At 37.5% G+C, this 13614-nt stretch overlaps 1 protein-coding gene across 8 annotated transcripts in view; it reads right to left on the reverse strand.

Annotated features, from left to right (window-relative positions):
- Positions 1–13614, reverse strand: part of SOX6 (SRY-box transcription factor 6) — a 368589-nt gene that overhangs the window by 129466 nt on the left and 225509 nt on the right. The window lies entirely within an intron of this gene.

Raw genomic sequence — 13614 nt, forward strand, 5'->3', positions numbered from 1 at the left:
TCAGAAGGCACCATAAAGGTCTTCTTACATATTTAAACACATATTCAGACATATTTAAATATGCATTGAAAGGATTATAAAAAGCATACCACACTAGACATGTAATTAAGTAAATATTAAAATGCTTTACATATGCTGAACCATTTATCTGGACAATATTAATTATCATAGTTATATAAAAGCAATAAGCACTAATGACAGCTCCTACTACTATAGTGAGAAAAGGAGAGACTGAGAAATAAGAGGAAGACATTGGAGATGCAATTTCTCTGCACATTTTGAAAAAAACCTTTCCAAGGTCTTAAAGACATGGTGATTTTCGTTGCAGACTTGAAATGAGTGCACCTTTTTTTTTTTTTTTTAGCAAGCAGGACTTTTAAAAGGGCAATTTTGCAAAGAGAAATAACACCTTTGTACTTTTAATGTATGTTTATGTAAAATGAAAGTGGCAGTTCCATGTTAATAAACCCTGTTTAGGAAAAAAAAAAGAAAAAAAATCAGTTGCTGAACTATGGTGAGTAATTAGGCCCTTAGCATCCCCTTTCTCCAGGAATGCTTCCTCCTGAGCTGACCCTTTTAAATAGCTCCGGTCCTGGCTGCCTTTGTTGAGCTTGGAAATTGTGCACATATGAGAGAAATTAAGCCCTCATTTAACAGGGACACATGTCTGTCAAGTCCAGAGGAACAAAGGCTGGTCCCTGGGGGCTACTCAGCTCCCTGAGGCTGCCACTCATTCTGTTAGCAATGCTTACCCTTTACAGATTGTGTATAAAACCCAATAAATCATTTCATCTGCTCTGGTTAATATACACATGAGCCTGGGACTTTCTTCAAAGTATTTTTTTTTCTTTTGCTTGCAACTCCTCACATTTATTAAGAAGTGACCTCTCTTTTCCAGAGTTTAGCCAGGTTTTTACCTTTATGTAATAACATCAATGTCTGTGAAGTAAACCTGAAACATTTACTGTCAGAAATAAAGACATTTGATGCCGCATCTATTTCACACGGGAAATGTTTTACGACTCTTTAATGGTCAATAATCATCAGTGTCTATTGTATAAATTACTAGTATATTCTGTTCCTCCTAAAGTTATGCCTAAAATGCATGCATATTTCAAATGATAGCAAAAAACAGGGTAAATAAAATTACAGATTTGTAGCTTTGCACAGGAAGAGACTCTTTTCCTAATTAAAACAAACCAAAAGGAAATTAATAAAGATACCATTTTAGTTTTGCTCTTTACAAAGCGTTATCGCGAAGACACATCTATATTGTCCTGGATAAAACAAAATAAAAAGGACTCTGATGATTACAAAAAAAAAAACTTAACTGCATAAAATGATAACTGAAGCAAATACATGCAAGACAAAAAATATTCACAAGCAATATATCAGCTGCCTCCAAGCTCTCTGTGGTGGATGGACTCACACACAGAGCAGAGGAATATTTTACAGGGAATTTAAAAAAAAAAAGTAAAATGAAATGCTGTCATTTCCATGTGAGCTCTTTTTGTATTTAAAAAGAGGGCCTAATTCTGTACTTCTAGTATTAGACCGACATAAGTGGAAAGTACATGAACAACACCAGCTGAGGAAATGGTACCCTGCACTGCATTCAATGAAGCAAAACTCTCACTAAGTTGAGAGTGAGTTTTCCTTATACTTGAGTGTAGGATTAAGCCAATACAGAAAAATTACTGGTGTAGAATAAAAACAAATTAAAGTGCAGAGTTGCGTCTTCTTTCCCTGAAATGGTGAAAGCAATATTTCAATGCCTGCTGTTAACAGGGGCCTTTTTTTTTATTTTGTCCACTCCGCAGTTTTTAGCTAACACATTGAAAGCCTGCCATTTCTCAAGCAACAATATTAGGCTTTGTATTGGAAACCACAAAATAAAGAGGGCTGACTATTCTGACAGCTTTAATCCTGATGATACTCGGAGACCCAAGTAAAAAGAAACTGGTACAGCATGGCGTTTTCCCTGCTCAGCAGGCAGAGAAAAAGCAGTTCTGGATTTGATAAGTAAAACCAGATACAGTTGATGGTTATATGCTAAAGCCCTGCAATTAATGGGAAACATCAATGGTCCAATGAGCTTGCATATCAGTGGGGTCTTTAAGAAGGCCTTTTCTCCCATCTTGTTAAAAACTCATCAACTATTCAAATCAGGATTTTTATTTTTTTGTGCAAAGATTTGTGCATGTTCCACTGTTGTCAAAGGAGAAGACATACAATATCAAGACTCCAGATCCCATTTGTACATTAAACAAACGCCTGTGTATGTTATTATTATTGATATTCCTCACTACAAATTCGTGCCACAGTAGCAATGAAAAGCACCAGGCAGGACTTCGACATGAGGAGCTTTACAAATATGGAGACATGGCCCACTTGTCCTGAAGGATCTGACAGTCAGAAAAAAACTGATGTAGTACTGGCTCATTTTTGTCAAAAATAGCAACCACAGTTAAAAGCCAGCCAACCTTGGACTGTCGTCAAAGGCTACAATTCAGTGTGTATTAAAATCAAGGTATTAACAAATAATAACTTTATGAAAACAAATCTCTATAAAGAAAACATGATACTATTATACCATGCCCGTGCAGTCCTAAAAGTGACAGACATGTAGTAAATAACCTATTTCTTAGTAATAAAAACTGTACAATGCAGTGTATGTATTTACATTGTTCATCTTAATAGAGATCTACACCTTCCCCACACACACATAAAATGCTTTTCTGAATAACTGACTGAACAGACACCAAAAAGGAAAGTGACTGTGCCTACTATGCAGCTGCAGTAACAGTCAGGAATGATTCTGAAAGTGTAAGTAAATGAAAAGTAAACCATTATCAGCAAAAAAAAAAGAGTGTCATAAAAGTAGTTTTCGTTCTGGAAAGAACCTGGCTAAACCTGATTTGTGTAAGAGTCAGGTTCAAATTAAAAACCTCGGTTCACAAGACACAAAACAAAGTAAAGCTTTCGTTTGAGCAGAATTTCATTCATTCCTCAATGCCCAGGTCAGATTTACCTGGTAACAGAAGATCAGTTTCTAGAGTAGGCCATAAGAAAGCATTACCCCAGGGTGGATTTTTCCCCTTGAGCAAAAGTGATCAGAAACTCTGAGCCACTTCATCCACCTACTCTTTACAGATCAAAATGCAAAACGTTGCCGTGAAAACAAGGGAGAATATGCAAAGGTGTTATATGCTATGTATGCCACTGACATAATACTTTAATAGGATATGCTGTAATTTCCTGCAATTAATATCTTAGCAGAGCTATAAAGGCTTTTTTCCAAAATTATACCATTGCATTTACAACACTAAAATTAACGTTGTGTCAACCTTTCCATTATAAGCCCCCTTTTTCAGAGGTTTATAACTTGGCTGTAAAAACATATTCTGGCCTAAAATGTGGCATTTAAGATCTCCATTTAGAAACAGCCATTTTGATTAAATAAAAAACATTATTTAAGTCTGTTTCAAGTAATGCTCTACAAAATGTGTGAGGGACGGCCAAGAAATGTAGGCATTCTTCGAATAAAAACTTATTTTTCTCTCCACAATAAAGCCACTGTTCAAAGGATGTTTCACAGCCACGGAATTTGCTCCACATCTGTAAGGAAAATATGTGGATTTGGGAAACTACAGACTTCAGTGAGAGCAGCCTCTCCACTTGCCTGTTTCTGTGTGACAATGGCTGTACTTCTGGTCAGCAGCTCAGCCACATGGGAGACTCAAGCTACCCAAACTGGTTTTCACTTGCGGGCGGGCAGCGGGTGAGAGGAACACATAAATATTTCTCTGTGTGGCTGAAGTGGATTCACTCTGGCTAAAAGCTCCAACAGAGTAAATTAAGGCAAGTGAGAAATTGATAGAAAGTCATCATAGGAAAAATATGATCAAGATGGTAGAGAACCACCCTACAGATACTGAAACCACAGATTTCAACTCTGTCAAATTTCATATAAGAACTGGATTGAATCACTTCGGAAATTTAACTAAGGTGCTTAAATTAGGAACCTCGTTGTCTAATCAACAGAAGGTAATTCACAGCACCTGGACTGCTTTATATATGGAGCCAAAAGTCCTAATTCAGTCACCCAAATTAGATATCTAAAATTAGATGCCCCCAAATATCTATATGCTTTTTATTCAGCCTCAAAAGAGTGTTGTGAGGATAATACACTTCAGCTTATGAGACACTCAGATATGCAGTTATAGAGGAGATGAGTATCCTGAAAATATATCACCAATAAAATTCAATGAGATGGAAAAGGCAAAGCTAGAAATGTGATAGTAGCGCTCGTCATACCAATCACTCCTTGTCAGAGCAAAAACAAGTGCCATACCCCCTCTTTTGAGCAAGGTTTAGCTCGATGTATTACAGATTATATACATTGCTTTGTCAAGTACAGGATCTCAGTCTATGCTTAGGCTATTAGATATGTATTGCCCTATTTTGTTACCTGTAGCAAGTAGCCCCGCAACCCATTTATCTACCTGATCGAGATTTTAAGCCAGCTATATATTCCTCCGACTGGTTAATCTCTCATTTACAGAATAAAAATGCCTAATACATTACTTTAAAATAAATACTCAGAAGTGCCCTTCCACACTGTGTGATGGTGATGTGTCTCAAGATGGATTTCACACTTCACCCTCAACTCTGAAGTTCTTTGCTTTTCTTATTTGGTGTTACAACTTCAATGGTTTCTTACACTGTCATTTTGGGTGGGTGAATAAGATTAATTCAGCCTTTCATAATGCTCCATTGTATACTGTTTACATCATTTATTTTCTTTTTACTGAATGATTACAAATTTCAATTTAAAGTTAATAGCATTTTGTGGGAGTTACTGCATGTGAATTAACCGTGGTGATGTCAGTGCATCCCTCTGGAATTTAAAAGATATTTCACTGTGTTATATCATGTGCTGCACAGTATATCAACTTTTATTTCCCATCCCTCAAGTATGGAATGCACACTGTGTAACTTCTAGATTCTCAATATAGACATAATTTACCCAAGCTGTGCAAATGCCCAACTTGCTGAAGATGATATATGCAAGATTTATATAAAAGACTAGTTCTTTCAAGGAAGCAAAAGCCTTGCATACTACACAAGCCAGTATATTATCTAATTATTTGGGGAGAGGGCTTTTTAATGTTACAGACAAAGGGAAATAGCATGCAAACTGCAGTCATAAACCAATTTTTCCTACTTTAACAACTTTAAGATTAGATAGGTAAATACCCAGGCAAGGCCATTTATCTTCCTTGAGAACTACGCTTTGACATTTTTGTGAGTGCCAGGATTAGCTGGTTGCATAAGACAGCAAATATTAGAAATATTCATTCACTTTACTTTTACTTACATGCCATCAAGTGTATACCAAATGTTAAACAGCATCTAGTTTGCTCATTTGCTGGATTGCACATACTACTACTTTCTTTATGTGAATTCATAATTCCTTAATGCATTCAGAGAGCAATGCACTTACTTCTTTCTTGCTGTCATGATGTTAAATATATTAAAAATAAGTTTTTATGCTCAAATTGATTCAGTAATACGTTTACATTCTGGAATATTCCCACAATTACAATTAAAAAACGCTTTGATTCCTTAGGCCAAGATTTAGTTCATCTGATAAATTTAACTTTTTACTGTAAGATTTCAAGAAGTACTTTACAATTTATTTGCTATACGCTTTTGGCCTTCTTTATGGGGAGCTGTACTTCATCATTTTCCTCCAAATACCTGCTTCTGCAGACAGAAATTTTGACCTCTGATATCACCGCATTCCAGCCTTATATCTTGCCTGTATATCTGAATATCTCCATAAATCAAGTCATTTCAATACTAACATTTATTAACTATTTTCTTTTTTCAGTATCTCCTGATGAGTGTGTCAAATAGTGGAGGTGAAGAGGGTAAAAAAAAGAAAAAGCAATGCAAAACCTGATTGTTTTCCCTCCTGGCCATCACATGGTTGTCAATCATAAAAATTATCACAGAAAAAGTACCTAATTAGAAATGAAAGGCCAATATCTCAAGCAGTTTCTGTGAGTCCAGGAGTATGTTTCAATGTAACACTGATGTAAGACATGAAAAAAGCTGGCTTGCCCAAATGGTTGCCTGTTTTTTCCAGCTACATCTGTTTGTCTAATAAAACAAATTACATTCCCTGAAATCCCTGCCACATTTATACCTTTGATATTCCAACCACAATACCAATATCCTAAGTCCTTCCTTGCAAGAGGTGCTTGCTTCTGCAAAGCCCAGTTATGTGAGTAACACTTAGTGCACAAATCATCAAACACTGGCTGGGCAGGTGTTACTCAAGCAAATAAGACTTCACAGGACCAGTCCTGCTAGATAGGCTGCCAGTTGGCACCATTTCCACTCCCAGCTATTCATTTTACTTTGTGCACACGCCACTACGGAACGGAACTGCTTTTGTGTTACTATTGCATTACTATTGCATTATCCCAAATATTGCAATGTTGAAAAGAGTACATCATGAGACTGACAGAGGGGGTGATGCCAGAGGAATAGCATCAGAGAGGTTCAGAGGGGCATCACCTCAGCCAAACTCCTTGAGAGCTAGACCAGGGTGTCTGGCTCAGCCATGGCAGTCACTCCACACTGGGTTGGAACAGGCAGAGCACCAGCCAAGAGTGACCCCCAGGCAGCAGCACAGGTGGGCAGCAAATATTTGCTTGATCCTCTGCTGTTATTCAGGAGCTGGTTATAATCTGCCTCTAAATTAAAAGGGCTCAAATCATAGGCTCTTCTGTAAGCGAAGCCTGTGGAAGTGTCTGGGCTGAATAGAATCAATGGGATTTTAGCCCCTGGCTTTGGCAGAGGCACAGCTGAGAACAAGTCCTTAAGCCACTGGTGAGGACGCAGCACAGCACGCCCCAACAAATGAAGCAGCAGGACTTGAACTGGGGATGTCTATGTCTTCATTTCCAATTTTAAAACGCATGTGGGAGAGGGAAAGTGGGAGGACAACTTCTATCATTTTCTGCACCAACATGAGCCCAAGAAACAATGACATTTACTTTGGTTTAACTAATTTCCACACATCAGATCATGTTCGTCACCCGTGTGCCAAAGTCCTATTCTTCAAGTCTGTTGAAATACCACTTTTCGAAACATGTGTGCTAACATTTGGCCAACATCACCACAAGATCATTTTATTAACTTGTAGCTCATTTCATAGACTGCTGCTCATGTTGCTAACATATGCTATTCTACCATTTACTGCTCTATAATTAGAGAAGTCATATGAAAGAGATACACAAGGCTTAATTTTTGCATTAAATACAATTTGTTTAGACTTGGGTAGGCAAAATAAGAAAAAAAAGTCATATAATGAATTAGAAAACTGCAAGACAGCTAATTTAACTCTTAAAAGGTCACAGAAAAATTTTTTTAAAACACATCCTCCCCACCCCCATCATGACTGCATGCAGTTTTAAGAGGCAAATCCAGAACTATATTCTGCTCTGCCAGGATAAAACTTTCCAGGGACTGAGGGCCTCAAGGGCAGGACAGCTAGCAGGATCCTTGCAAATGGGGGACCAAGGGGTAAGATCAGAAGCTTAAAAGTAGCAGAGGAGTATGAATCTTGCATACACTGCGTCTTTTTTGCCACCACCACTTTGTTATGTCAAAGCATTTGTAGTTGGGAAGAGGTTGAATAAAGAATAGAGAGCATCACCAGAATACTTATTATAGCATGTGCTACTCAGAGAAGGCAAGGATCCTTCATCACTTCTCTTCCCTCACAGCTGACAGAGAAAATTCCAAGCCAGCCAGCCATGAAGAAGATGCCTTTTACTGGGAAAAGCCGGCCTACAATAGATCTTTTGCTTGAGTAATTATCACATAAAGACTTCAGAACTCATTAATAAGCCAGTATGTGATAATAAATAAAATATGAAACATTTGACTTTGATGTTTAGCATATTTGTCTTTCCTTCATTGGATCAGTTTCAATTTACGCCGAGCAACATACGAGCTGGACAGGAGCCGTGGTGCCACACCTACGGCAGAGCCAGCTACAAGTTGCAGGCACATAACAGCGTTTCTCTCTTCCAACTGCACACAACTACATTGCAGAAGGGAGTTGGATATATATTATTTTTAATACTGAGCTGCTTAAAAAAACAGTTAAAATATATACCAATGATGTCTGGGAATCAGCTCACAAGCAAACTGGGTTTTAAGGGAAATGCATCCTTTCTACTGTAAATTAATAAACTCTAGCTATAGTTTATTAAGCCACCACAATATTTTACATTTTCTCCTGCTGTAATCTTGCCTGCTTATAAATTACAGTACTTTTACCTATTCTTTAATCCAGAAACATCATTATTAAAATGTTTGAGGGAGGCTGCAGTGCATCTATCATTACTTGTAAAAGTTAATTAGATTAGATAAAAGAAATAATTAGATTTGCATTTTTATCCTGGTTTTAAACTTCCAAAGAAGATCACAACAGTGTGCCTGTGGGCAATTAAAAACAGCATACAGCAGTGAAATATAAAGGCAAAAAAGGTCTGTTTTTCCTGGCTAATTCATGATTGAAGATACAATTACAAACTATTTTAAGGGTTTGCTGAAGCTGGGGGCTATTCCTAGACTTCTAAGCTTTGTTTATAACTCTCTCTCTCTTTCAAGGGAGTATCTGATCTGCGTACCCTGCCAATAGAAGTATCAAATTGCTTTCAATGGCTTTATTTGGTCCTGTGCAGTTTGCTAGAAAGGGATCAGTTATACGATCAATAAAAAAAAAAAGGTAGGGGAGAATATTCCCTGGCGCTGGAACAGTAGCACTACCATTGCTTTTGCTTGTCAACACTAAATAGAGTTTACAAAGAGAGACAACCTCAGAGAGTGTAACTGAGCTGACAATAACTGGATTCCAGTTTGTGCATTTTCAGCAATCTCTCTGCAAGGAGCTTTAACCTGTCTCCAAAAGGCAATACATGAAAGGTTCAGCTCTTAAAATTGGAGGTCAGTTACATACTTAATGATGAAGCGTATCTTTAAATCTATTTCTACTATTATTATCCTAGCAAAAAATTAATTAACCAGGTCAGGGAGGCTATGAAGGCTAATGTGGAATGTAATTATTCCTGATCTTTAGACATGTACTTCACATAAAGAGATAGCCCTTATTCAGCTCACCAGGTACCTCAATTGTCAGTAGTTAATCATGGATAAGAAGAGAGACTCATTGGTTCAGTCTCTTAAGTTTTACTTATGATTCGAATGATTCCTATTCAAAGACAGTTTAAATAATCACAATTTTATGTTACTATTCTTTTGTCTGTTTACTATCACAGTGGTCACGTACACCCTATTTGAGGGAAACAGAAAATATAAGACCATATACATGAAAGTAGAACAGCATGAATGTAGAGATTAAAACTAGAAAAAATTACTATTAGGAGTCATTTCTAGTGGCTGAATTTAAACAGAATACTTATGAGAGCAGAGGAAACCAGTTTTTCTATGCAATGGAAATTGTACTGATTCAAACAGAAAACTAAATGCTTTGCAATGGCAATAAGCACAGTAAAGAGGAATAAGGTGAAGGGAAATGGACAAAAGCAGCTTGGATCATCTTTCACAGTTATCCTCATCACAGTTTTCTGCAGAAAACCTCAACCATCACTGTCCTTTTTAAAGATTTTGGCCACAATTTAGGACTTGCTTGAACGAAACCTACTCACAAGAGGAGGGAAGCCCTACAAACGTTCATCCCTTAAATCCACACAAACGCCCATTCTCAGAGGGAAATACTGGAGCAACAGGTTCAAAGCATCAGTGGGATCCACCTCCTTTCCTCAGCTGGGGATGAAGGGGCTCAAAAGAAGTCTCTAAGCCTCATTCTGACAGGACTGAATTCTGGTAATGAGGCACAGAATTCACAGGGATTTCAGGACCACTAGTTTGGAACCATTTAGGAAATGCATGTCTTCCCTTCTTCCAATCTAGTCTTATCTTCATGATGTACTACCAAATTCCTCCTTTAAACAGCTTTTTCACTTATTGCTAGAGATTTTCACTTTCATAGCACAGGCTAAGAGATGTTCTTGAAATAGTCCAATTTTGAGCTCTTGGCTTCAGAATGAATATTTTTTATTAAAAAAAAAAATCTTTTAAAAAATCTTAATCAACCTGGAGGCTGATCTGTGAGCTCTTATTTGTCCCACATTACCTTCTCAACTTTAATTTACACTGAAAGCAATGATTTCTCTGCACAGCTCTGCAGAACAAAGAACTTAATTTGGCATACTAGATTTCCACCCATCTCTGTGGACTCCTCTGTAGAAGAGTGTTTATGAAGATTGTGAACATTTGAGCTGAAAAGTAATAATACACTGCACTTATTTGAAAAATTTCATTTAAGATTCTCAATACATTACAGCTGAATTGAGGAAAAGGAAACAATTTGCCAAATTTCTGATAATCAGAAGCAGGACTGAGAAGAAGTCCAGATTCCCACTCCCTTTAGCCAACAAAACTGCTTTCCCCAACTCATACACCCTGAAAGAAACATTAGCTTCACATAGAAAACATGAGATGATTATGCAGAACATTTAATTACCTCTGTACTCTTGAAATACCTGTCTTGTTTTCATACACTAAGCCTAGCTAAAGCACTCTTTGCTCATAGATTATTGACAAAGTTTTGGATGTATAACAAGTCTGGAGTAAGGTGTTCCAGTAAATGGTCTCAAAAATGAAATAAAACAAACAAAAAAATCCTTTCACCAATTAAATAAGGTGTTAAAATTATTAAATACACAGATAATACATGCACAATATAAGTAATAAATACTAAGTAATGTAGATTCTCAGTAAATTAACCCAGTAGTTGTCCAGGGGAAACATGTTTTATTTAATATAAATAATTTTAACTTTTGTATGCGGTTGACATAAATCTTTTAAGCCCCTTCTAAAGCAATTTCTAATTGTTTAAACAGTTACACTGGGTGCACTTATTCACAGCAACTCTTGTTCAGGAATTAACATTGCACCTCAGGAGAGGACAGCTGACACACTCTGTGTCTCATGCTGAAAACGTTGCATCAGCAATGCCCCTCTCCTGCATCCTGGAGAACACGCTGTACTTGCCTCAAGTATCTGTGCCACGAGTAGGCCCCTGCCCAGGTGGAACTGGCACCTGTTCTTCAAAAGGGGAGTGGCAGGGAAGGGTACTATTGTTTGCCCACGCATACAAAGTACAGATAAGAGCCCACACCATTCTGTGTAGGTAATCACTGTTTCCTGAAAATGGTTGCTCAAGAGTGTCTTTGAACAAGCCTTCTAAACAAAATCAAGTTATCGGGGACAGAGCTGCAAATTCTACCAGGCCCAAAACCTAAACTGAGAATGTAAACATTTAATAGAAATTTTGTTTCCCCTTCAAGCCACAGAGAGCACAATTCACCTCACCTCGCATCAGACCTCTATACTAAAGCCACTGGGATGCATATCCTTCTTATTAATGGAGATAAGCAGCCATTTTAGGGAACAATTTATCTGATATATTTTAAATACCTACTTTAGTACAAGACAAATTGCATCCTAAAACTATTCACTTTGCTTCTCACTGCTCACCACAAGAAAAATCTGGATAATTGAGACAAAGTCTGTACTGCAGTTACCTATTTTTGATACGATGAATCCCACCCAGAGTCACCAGTGTGACTTCAGTACTAGTATTGAGGTTTCTTGGGAAGATGGTGGGAGAGGACCTGGGAGAAACAGCCCAGCACTATTTCCGTCTCCTGTTTTGCCTCCATCCCAGCTCCAGCCCTTAAGGAACAACGCATCTCAAACTGTAACATTCATGACCAATTCTACAGCAGCAAAAGAACACTATGGACTGCAGAGGCAACTTAGCAACTAACTTCTCTCTCAAGCAACTTCTGGCTGCCAAATCTGCCACAAAATTAAGACAGAACAAATAAACAAAGCAGAACCACTTGGTTTCCAAGCAAATGGACTATGTAAGCTGGTGTTTAGCCTAGAAGACAATCTTCCAGCAAACTTTCTTTTAGTAATCTCCCCATAAGACCACTGGATGTTTGAGTTGGCATCTGCCCAACATGCCTAGAGCTTCTCATTGGAGCCTACAGTGTTCCTCGGGCCATGAGATGTCCACTACCAATCTGGTTGACCAACTGGGAGAAGAAACAGTCCTCAATCCTCAAATACACTGATTAGACTCATGTAAATGTAACAATCAAAAATAAAGAGGCCAAACCGCTGAGGAACTATGGCATAAGAGTACTATATATTGGCAAGAAGTTGGAAGCAAATACAAGGAAGGGTCAACAAGAACTAGTTTAGCTCAGATGAATAGAATAATCATCAAAACACTTCCTTGCACATACATCTAGGAACGGATGGGAAAGAATCTGTGGAGGGTTCAGCACTATGTAAGAGGAAAGATGGAAGTGAATGAGAAAATGAATCTGCAATCTATGCTCGAATGAATTCTAAGACCACATTTCCCTGGAGACAGTGGAAGGGTAAAGCTACTGGAAAGTATTGACTGAAGTGAAACATGAAGTACCTTTGAACTTTTTACTACAGAGCAGATACTCTCCAGCCAAACATACCTACAATTCTCCAAGCAGAAACAAAAAATACTTAGTTGTAATTCTTCTTTCATAATTCTTTAAAGGAATTTTTAAAATTAGAAATTTCTCAAGCAGATAACTCTTCTGTTTTGTACACTTAGCTAGGTTTCAGTCTTAGATTTTATGCCAAATAAAGATTTTTTTACATTATTCTTTGCTCTCTGAAGTCAGACTTGCAAATAATACTTAGAGAATATGGTGCATTTTTCCTTTCACTATTCTTAATATCTCTTCCATCCTTGATGCACACCTAATATGAATACACAGTCTTCTAATAGGCAACAACAATAACAGTGCTCTACAATTCAACTGTGTCTCTCATACGAGGTATTAACACATCTATATTTGTTAAATAAACTCCTTAAAAGTGTAACTGAAACTGCATTACAACATTTTCAAAAGCATTTACAAGCATTCCTTTGGGATGAGGGAAAGAAAAACTTCAGTTTTGGCATCTAGTAACATAGCAATCAGCTAATTAAGGAAAAGAAATGGATAGCCCAAGCTTATAAGTGATTGGCAGCACAATCATCTGTCAGACCAAATTGAAATATTTCAATCAGTGAATAGGCCCATGGAAATGCTTTCAAAGTGGGAAGCAGAGAAGGTATTACAGTGACATGCCAACAATGCCTCTACATCCATGTCAGTCCCTACCCACATATACTTGCACAAAATTGAACCATGTTCTGCATACAAGTACAGATAATTAAATATCTCCAGAATACTTCCAGATCCACAAGGGTATAATTACTCCAAAGGCACCTGGAAAACATACACCTGTGGGTCTTTGTACATGAGCACACTGGTGCCAGGGACTTAATACTGCTTTGATGTCTCAATTTTGTCTTTGTAGAACACAGAATTCCTCCAACAATGATTGGGAATCTGCTTTTACTTCACACAATACAAGTCAAACTGATTGCAGATTTCAGAATTA

Source organism: Coloeus monedula (assembly GCF_965178545.1).
Source record: "Coloeus monedula genome assembly, chromosome: 6".
Classification (NCBI taxonomy): domain Eukaryota; kingdom Metazoa; phylum Chordata; class Aves; order Passeriformes; family Corvidae; genus Coloeus; species Coloeus monedula.